This window comes from Nicotiana tabacum, chromosome 4, assembly GCF_000715075.1.
Source record: "Nicotiana tabacum cultivar K326 chromosome 4, ASM71507v2, whole genome shotgun sequence".
Classification (NCBI taxonomy): Eukaryota; Viridiplantae; Streptophyta; class Magnoliopsida; order Solanales; family Solanaceae; genus Nicotiana; species Nicotiana tabacum.
The window spans coordinates 115561433-115571504 of NC_134083.1; positions in this window are offsets into that span (position 1 = coordinate 115561433).

The following is a 10072-nucleotide window of genomic DNA, read 5'->3' on the forward strand; positions in this document are numbered from 1 at the left end:
ATGGAATAGGAAATGATATCAATTGACATTGGAAATGAGTTGTACGTTGTATAGGATATTGTATTGAAACTTGGAATCGGGTTGCAAGCCACAACGGATTTAATGTGTTTTAGTTATTTGTGGTTGTAGAGTTTGTTCTCGATATCATGATATGACATTTGCGATTATGTTATTTTGGGACCCTCTGGTAGTTGACCATCGGGTCCGTTTATATGAGTTTACTGCTTTGTTTATATTCTTGTTTTCTGTTGTTATTATTTCATACAGTTTATATATGAGTGACTTGCCATAGCCTCTCCACTACTTCGTCGAGGTTAGGCTCGGCACTTACAGAGTACATGTGGTCGGCTGTACTCATGCTATATTTCTACACTTTTTGTCCAGATATCATTGTTGGTCCCAACGGCGCGTAGCGCTTGAGGTAGAGCTGGTGGTATTCGTAGTCCCTAAAGTCCCCTTCTACCCTATCTTTACTGTTTTCCTTATTTCGAATAGGTGTAATTCATTCAGACTTTACCTGTAGAATTCTAGTGTGCTCATATATTCGTGGCTCCAAACTTCTGGAATATGTTTAGACTACGCTACGTTATATTTATCACATCTATTTCAGACTATTACAGTTTCGTATTATTAATGTTCTCTTTTAAGTTGTTAAAATTCGTTAAATAATTAGTTAATATTGGCTTGCCTAGCAAGTGGAATGTTACGTGTCATCACGATTCCGATATTGGAATTTCGGGTCGTGACAGTCCTATGTGTTCTTTCTTCCGATTACTACTATATTGATGATGATGATGATGATGATAGTGGAGGTTTAGCATTTGTCATAGTGGTGATTGTTTCTTTTTATTTTGTGGAGGTTCTTTTATATAAATCTTTCAAACTACTTACGAGTATATCCCTGGATTAAACAACTTAAACGGTGTTAGTATTGAAAAAGTCATTTTCAAGAAATACATCCCATAGGAAAGTCATTTTCTAGTTGTTACTGCTTCTTTTTTAATTTTTCTTGAGCCAAGAGTCTATCGAAAACAGTCTCTCTATCTCTACAAAATAGGGATAAGATCTACATGCATATACCCTTCCCAAACCCCATATTGCGGTAGATTATACTAAGTTTGTTGTTGTTGTAGAAAAGACAATTTCTAGTGTTTAGTTACAATGGTATATTTTCCAAAAATAACATTTTCCATCAAGAAGGGGAGAGTGACTTCTTTCACTTGCGGACAGAAGTCTTCCTTATAACTATATTAACTTTTATATTCACATGACTTTCTCTAACTGTTAAGAGCTCGATAGCTATATCAATGGAGCTCTGCGAGCTCCAACAATGAAGATATTTGTGAATGAATCAAAGAGAGAGATAATGGGAAAACAGAGTGTTTTGGAAGATTTGTCTTTTTGTGCGACTACATGTTGCCTACGCTCATATATATATATATATATATATATATATATATATATATATATATATATATACACTAATGCTACTAACCTATTTAATTACAAAATAACCACCTATAACTAACTACTAACCTACAACTAACTAACAGCCTGCACATGTGACGACCCGATTGGTCGTTTTGAGTTCTAGCTTCTTTTTCTATGTTCCGAGACCCCTCATATCATTATTGATGATTTATGACTTGCATGCATGGTCCGTGTCGTTTTTTGAAAAATTTATATGTGAAAATTTAAAGAAAATATGATTTTTAACCTTAAATGTGGCTAGAGTTAACCACAATCAACGTTTTGGTAAATGACCTCGGATCAGTATTTTGCCAATTCTGGTAGGTTCGTATGATGCTTTTAAACTTGTACGCATGTTTGGTTGAGGTCCCAGGTAACCCGAGGCCGTTTCGGCGCATTATGTGAAAAGTTGAAACTATGAGTTTTGAAGTTGAAAATCTTGAGTTTTAATGACTGATTCTTGATAATTGATATTATTTTGAAGATTTGAGTTAGTGAGCGTGTTTATATGATGTTATTACAATTGTGTAGATATCCGGATTGGAGTCTGAGGGGCTCGGGTGAGTTTCAGATGCTTTGCAAACTGATTTTTGGCTTAACAGAACTTCTGGTGCTGGGAACCTGCAGGTCTCACATTTGCGAAGACCTGTTCGCAAATACGATGCGATGTCAGGATCGCATTTGTGAAGGGAGACTCAGAGCAAGCAGCTTTGCTTTTGCAAATAGTCTGTCACTTTTGTAAGCAAGTGGTGGTCGCATTTGCGATGTATGTGTCGCAAATGCGACACTGAGCAGGGGCAAGGCAGCTTCACAAATACAAAACTTAATCTGCATTTATGATGAAGGGGACCTTCGCAAATGCGAAGGATATGTTGCATTTGCGATAACTATGAAGTTGAGGCACTGATCGCATTTGCAATCAGTGGTTCGCTTTTGCGATGATCACAATTGCTAACAAGAGTTTGCAATTGCGATACCTGCAACTGGGTAAAATGTGAGAATTTCGAGACTTAACTCATTTTACACCATTTTTGAATCCAAGACTCCATAGTGGCGATTTTTGGAGAGCAATTTCTTGCCAAATTTATAGGTTAGTAACATTAATTTGTTTTCAAATAATTTCAATTAATTTTTCATGAATTTCATCATCAAATCTATAAATTTCAAAGTAGAAGTTGGGTTTTAGGTAGAATTTAAGAATTTTATAAAATTAAGATTTAGACCTCGAATTGAGGTCAGATTTCTAAACAAATCACATATCCAGGCTGGGGGTGAAAGGGTAATCAGGATTTAATATTAATTCGGATTTTGACCACGTGGGCCCCGATTGACTTTTTGTTGACTTTTTCAATTTAGTTAAAGATTGAACCTTCTTCATTTGTTGATAGTTTTTAAAACTTGTTTTGACTTGTTTGAACAATATTTGATTAGATTCGGGTGGTTTGGAGGCTTTTTCCAAAGGGAAAGCCGTGTTAGATTGTTGACTTTATTTCGGAAAGAGGTAAATATCATGATTAACCTTAATTCGAGGGAATTAGGACTTATTGGTCTATTTGCTATGTGATTTATGTGTGGGGAACAACGTATATGCAAGGTGACGAGTGTATATGCGTTGTCATGAGTTCAAACATGTAGGGTGGACTACTTAATTGCATGTCTCTATTTATATCTTATCTTTATTTATTCCATATTTTTACTTGTTACTTGATTTACTTGCTACATGTCCTTATATGCTAAATACATGCCTTCACTTATTACATGTCTCTATTTGTTACATGCTTTCAATTATCCATGCGTTCATTTATTGTCCATTTTTACTTGTTATATTCTTTTACGTGCTATTAGATAGATGTTTTTACATGTCTCATATCTTTACTTACTTAATTGCCTTTACTTGCTTCCTTTTTTCCTCTACTATTTTATATTTATTATTATTATGTGGATCGGGTTGCACGCCGCAATAATATTATATATATATATATATATATATATATATATGTGTGTGTGTGTGTGTGTGGGGGGGGGGGGGAAGGGGGGAGGGAATCAGATTGAACGCCGCAATAATATTATTATTATATATATGGATCGGGTTGCACGCTGTAACGGAGCGATTGTATTGTAGTTATTCTTGGCTGTTGATTTCTAATACTTTGTTGTGTTGTAAGACTGAGAAGTGATGACATTCTTGGGCCCTCTGTCATTTATTTCTTCTTTCGGTTATCAAGTAGTTAGTTGTTTCTCTGTTACTCGCATAGGTTTATATTGGGTGTCTTGTCATAGCCTCGTTACGGAGTACATGGGATCGGTTGTACTCATACTATACTTCTGCACTTCTTATGCACATCCCGGCGTTGGTCCCAGTGGCGTACAATGGTGATCGCTCGGACCCTTCCTCCTAGGAGACTTGAGGTAGTGTTGTACGGCGTTTGCAGGCCCTAAAGTCCCCTTCTTACCTTTATTGGTGTATACCTTGATGAGACATTTTGTATTTTATTTCAGACTCTATTTGTAGTATTCTAGCAGCTCATGTACTTATGACACCAGTTTCTGGGATTAGTCTAGATAGTGATGTTTATGAATTCATTACACATTTCAGAGTATTTCAGTCCAAATTATATATTATTGTATTTTAAAATTGTTAAACTTCTTTATTATTTAGCTAATATTGGATTGCCTATCAAGTGAATGTTAGGCGCCATCACAGCTCCGGAGTTCGGATTTTGGGTCGTGAGAAGTTGGTATCATAGCACTAGGTTGCACAGGTCTCACGAGTCATGAACAAGATTAGTAGAGTCTTTAGGATCGCTATAGAGACATTTGTAGTTATATTCTAGAGGCTATAAGTCTTTAGGAAACTTCACATTATTTCTTACTCTATCATGCGACTTTGTTCTATTATGAGTTTTGAGTCTCTCTTCTCTTATTCTCTCACAGATGGTGTTGACGTGTATAATATCTGCAGCTGCTTCAGAGCCGGAGCTGGATCCCAAAATTGCAGCCACTACAAGGGGTAGGGGACGGGGCGAGAGAGAGCAAGAGCTCAGCCTAGAGCAGGCGCAGCGGCACCCGTTATCGAGCCTCAGATAGATCTGAATGATGAGATCCATGTTCCGACAGAGCCAGTAGGACCAGTTCAGGTCCCAAAAGAGTTCGTTGCTAACTCAGTGCTTCAGGACGCCTTAGTGTGCATGGTTGGGATCATGGAGAGTATGGCTCAAGCCGTTGTGTTTCCTGTGGCACCGGCCATTTCACAGGCCAGAGGAAGAGCCCAGACTCACGCTACTCAAACTCTAGAGAATATGGCCCACGAGTATCAAACCCTAGCAGTTCTACTAGTTGGGACGGTTCAGCCTATTGTTGCTACACAACCCAGGGAGAGACCCATGATGTTAGCTGATGAGCTGAAGAGGTTGGACAGGTTCACCAAGTTGTATCCCCCTCACTTTAGCAGTGCACATTCTGAGGACCCCCAGGACTTCTTGGATCGTTGCCATGCAATTTTGTGCAACATGGTGATAGTGGAGTCCAAGGGAGTTAATTTCACAGTATTTTAGATGCATGGTTCTGCCAAGAAGTGGTGGCAGGTGTATATGCAAGGTAGGCCAGTAGGATCACCTTATGTCATATATACTCGGATCTCGCAGTTGTCCTGAGAGAATTTTATTCCCTTCACTCAAAGAGATGAGTTCCGTAGTCAGTTCGAGCACCTCCAATATGGTAGCATGACCTTTACTTGGTATGAGACTAGATTTGTAAATTTATCACGCCATGCAACTATCCTGATCCCAGCTGAGAGGGAGAAGGTGCGGAGGTTCATAGATGGCCTTACATATGGCATCAGGCTACCGATGGCCAGAGAGACCGAAGATGAGATTTCTTTTACTCGGGTAGTGGAGATCGCAAGAAGGATCGAGCACATCAGAGGCTAGGCTAGGAAGGCGACCTATGATAAGAGGCACCATCATTTTGGAGGATTAAGTGGTGTCTCGTCTGAAGGAAGGGGTTCCTTTGGTAGAGGCTATCCTATCAGGCCGGTTCAGTCATCTCTATAGGTCACACATGGTACTTCAGGCAGTCATAGTGCTTATGGACCTCGAATCGAGAAGCTGGCATTCAGTGCACCTTCATGTCACAACTCGCATTTTGGAGTTGTGATTTCGGCCAAGAACTGGTGAGAAAAGGTCCTTCTGATGGTCTGACGTAGAGCAGTTTACTTGAGCAACTTGGGCTTTTTAATTTTAAGCATATATAAGGGGGGTATAGGTGATGAAAGCTCCGACCTGCCTGCCCCATACGTGCTGCCACCGAGCCGTATAGAACGAGCTGCCTTGGGGCAAACCTCAAGGGCCTACCTAGATGACTCAAAGGAGTGTCAAAGGCACCCATATGAGTTAGGAAAACTCTATGGGCGGTGCAATACCTTCGGGCCTGCGTTGGGCATCAAAGTGGTACTGGAGGCTCGATGTGTGGGACGGCCAGCCCCGCGGGCTGCGGAATGTTGGAACGAGACCTCTGTGCCGATTGGATACTTGACGCACCTGTCTTAGGGACATCATGTGTCGACTTGTGAGCATGGCTTTGGTTCAACCATGCAAGCAAGGGTTCGTTGGCCTAAAGGTGCAGGTGTGGGCGACACTGCACTACTTCGGAATGGAAGCGTGCTGCAAGAGGGCTATGTATGGGCATGGCACAAAAGACGCGCATGACAATGACCAAGGGCTAAAGGTTGCCTTACTCGGGCGAGGCACGAGCTAGTCGTGGATGCACTAGGTGAGTGTCAAGCTTGAGGATTGGGCTGTGCACGCGGGAGCGATGCTCAGTCTTGGGCTAAGGACAAGGCATGTCCTAAGCCAATCCCCCAGGGCGCGTATGGATTGTGATCCTAAGATGAAGCGCCACGACATGTCTAGGGCCAAGGGCCTAGGCATCTTACGGGTGACACAAGTTGGGGCGAGCCCCACCGACAGGCACAGGATCGTGCTTGGGAAATCCTGGGACAGGAAGAAGGCTGGCCCGCGGCGAGGGGAGTCCACGGGCGCCGCACAGGCGAGCAGGTGCCGCTACCCTATGTAAGGATTTGGTCCCGTGACACTTGGTATCAGAGCTGATTAAGGCCATATTATGCCATGGCACAACGTCAAGGCAAAGGGTGGATATGGCGAGTGCATTTTGGATGTCAGTGCCGAGATCACGTCAAAGCAGAGATTGATGTTCATATGCCACCAAAGATCGAGAACCCGATACTGATGATCGACGAAAGAAATGGGTGATTCCATTGTCTTTCAAAGTCTAGGTCGCTACTGAATGAGGTGATATGCCGATGAGTCGGATGGCTAAGAGAATGCCATGTTTGCCAGGTCGTGCAACCATGTTGCGAAAGAGTGGGAGCCTTGGACTATAAATTTGGGTCATGATCATAGCGGAGATCTTGCCAAGGATACATGCAACGCATCAAGTTGAGTGTTTTTCCTAAGGGAGAAGACCTTTGGGTTGCCTGAGGGCATTGCCAAGGTGAGGAAACGAATTCGAGGGTATAGCGAAGCTTCGAAATGGGGCGAGTTTCCAAGTTAGAAGGTGTCATCATTCTGGAAAGGGGTATGTCGAATGATCGGGGACCGAGAGTGTCCAGGTGCGAGGCACACCGAACCGGGAAGCCGTGATAGCAGGGCCAAGAGAGCGCCTGTCTATAGGGCGAGTATTGAACTACTACCGGGAGCATTGACTACTTGCTGAGGAAGTGACAACTGGAAAACAAAGAGCTTTGTTCGGAAAGGCGGCGATGCTATGACTTTGGGAATGTAGTACTCACCAAAGGTCGTCCCAAGTGCTGGCCGAATGCCAAGTGGGACGACAGTGCTAAGATGTATCCTCCACATTGAGTGTGGGAGGATCCCGCCTATGCAAGAGGCATATGGGCGAAGTTGTGGGTCTGGAAGCGAACACATCTTCAAGGTAGTGAAGGCAATTGAAGGCTATGGGAGCGAAATGCTACGTGAGCTATGCCAAAAGGGCGTCTTAATGCTACGGGAGCGAAAGGCTACGGGAGCCATGCCAAAGAGGGCATCTTAAGGCTACGGGAGCGAAAGGCTATGGGAGCGACGTCAAAAGAGCACATTGATGTGCTAACCTGTGAAGGAAAGCGTCAGACGGACATGAAGGCCGTGAGGGTCATGGTGTGATTTGACTAGTGTGGGTCAATCACAAATTTAGACACCAGAGGGTGCAAGTGCGGAGGCACTTTCCAAGTGAACACCGAATGGAGGTGAAGTGCAGAGGCATGCTTGGAAGATACTTGGGGGAGGAGTGCATGGGGCACAACTCCTTTTGAGAAAGGACTTCGAGAAAGTCCAACCCACAGGACAAAGGGAGCTTGAATGGGCATACCTGAGGGGGCAGACTCCGGGATGTCTTAAGCCATGATATGTCATCGGGGACGATGAAGTTATGAGTGTGGGAGGATGTCATAACTCGCATTTTGGAGTTGTGATTTTGGCCAAGAACTGGTGAGAAAAGGTCCTTCTGATGGTCTGACGTAGAGCAGTCTACTCGGGCAACTTGGGCTTTTTAATTTTAAGCATATATAAGGGGGGTATAGGTGATGAAAGCTCCGACCTGCCTCCCCCATACGTGCTGCCACCGAGCCGTATAGAACGAGCTGCCTTGGGGAAAACCTCAAGGGCCTGCCTAGATGACTCAAAGGAGTGTCGAAGGCACCCATACGAGTTAGGGAAACTCTATGGGCAGCGCAACGCCTTCGGGCCTGCATTAGGCATCAAAGTGGTGATGGAGGCTCGATGAGTGGGACGACCAGCCCCGCGGGCTGCCGAATATTGGAACGAGACCTCCGTGCCGATTGGATACTTGACGCACCTGTCTTAGGGGCATCATGTGTCGACTTGTGAGCATGGCTTTGGTTTAACCATGCAAGCAAGGGTCCGTTGGCCTAAACGTGCAGGTGTGGCGACACTGCACTACTTCGGAATGGAAGCGTGCTGCAAGAGGGCTATGTATGGGCATGGCACGAAAGACGCGCATGAAAATGGCCAAGGGCTAAAGGTTGCCTTACTCGGGCGAGGCACGAGCTAGTCGCGGATGCACTAGGCGAGTGTCAAGCTTGAGGATTGGGCTGTGCACGCGGGAGCGATGCTCAGTCTTGGGCTAAGGACAAGGCATGTCCTAAGCCAATCCCCCAGGGCGCGCATGGATTGTGATCCTAAGATGAAGCGCCACGACATGTCTAGGGCCAAGGGCCTAGGCATCTTACGGGTGACACAAGTTGAAGCAAGCCTGCGGGCGAGCCCCATCGACAGGCACAGGATCATGCTTGGGAAATCCTGGGACAGGAAGAAGGCTGGCCCGCGGCGAGGGGAGTCCGTGGGCGCCGCACGGGCGAGCAGGTGCTGCTACCCTATGTAAGGATTTGGGCCCGTGACACTTGGTATCAGAGCTGATTAAGGCCATATTATGCCATGGCACAACGTCAAGGCAAAGGGTGGATATGGCGAGTGCATTTTGGATGTCAGTGCCGAGATCACGTCAAAGCAGAGATTGATGTTCATATGCCACCAAAGATCGAGAACCCGATACTGATGATCGACGAAAGAAATGGGTGATTCCATTGTCTTTCAAAGTCTAGGTTGCTACTGAATGAGGTGATATGCCGATGAGTCGGATGGCTAAGAGAATGCCATATTTGCCAGGTCGTGCAACCATGTTGTGAAAGAGTGGGAGCCTTGGACTATAAATTTGGGGCATGATCATAGCGGAGATCTTGCCAAGGATGCGTGCAACGCATCAAGTTGAGTGTTTTTCCTATAGGAGAAGACCTTTGGGTTGCCTGAGGGCATTGCCAAGGTGAGGAAATGAATTCGAGGGTATAGCGAAGCTTCGAAATGGGGCGAGTTTCCAAGTTAGAAGGTGTCATCATTCTGGAAAGGGGTATGTCGAATGATCGGGGACCGAGAGTGTCCAGGTGCGAGGCACACCGAACCGAGAAGCCGTGCTAGCAGGGCCAAGAGAGCGCCTGTCTATAGGGCGAGTATTGAACTACTACCGGGAGCATTGACTACTTGCTGAGGAAGTGACAACTGGAAAACAAAGAGCTTTGTTCGGAAAGGCGGCGATGCTATGACTTTGGGAATGTAGTACTCACCAAAGGTCGTCCCAAGTGCTGGCCGAATGCCAAGTGGGACGACAGTGCTAAGATGTATCCTCCACATTGAGTGTGGGAGGATCCCGCCTATGCAAGAGGCATATGGGCGAAGTTGTGGGTCTGGAAGCGAACACATTTTCAAGGTAGTGAAGGCAATTGAAGGCTACGGGAGCGGAATGCTACGTGAGCTATGCCAAAAGGGCGTCTTAATGCTACAAGAGCGAAAGGCTACCGGAGCCATGCCAAAGAGGGCATCTTAAGGCTACGGGAGCGAAAGGCTATGGGAACGACGTCAAAAGAGCACATTGATGTGCTAACCTGTGAAGGAAAGCGTCAGACGGACATGAAGGCCGTGAGGGTCATGGTGTGATTTGACTAGTGTGGGTCAATCACAAAGTTAGACACCAGAGGGTGCAAGTGCGGAGGCACTTTCCAAGTGAACACCAAATG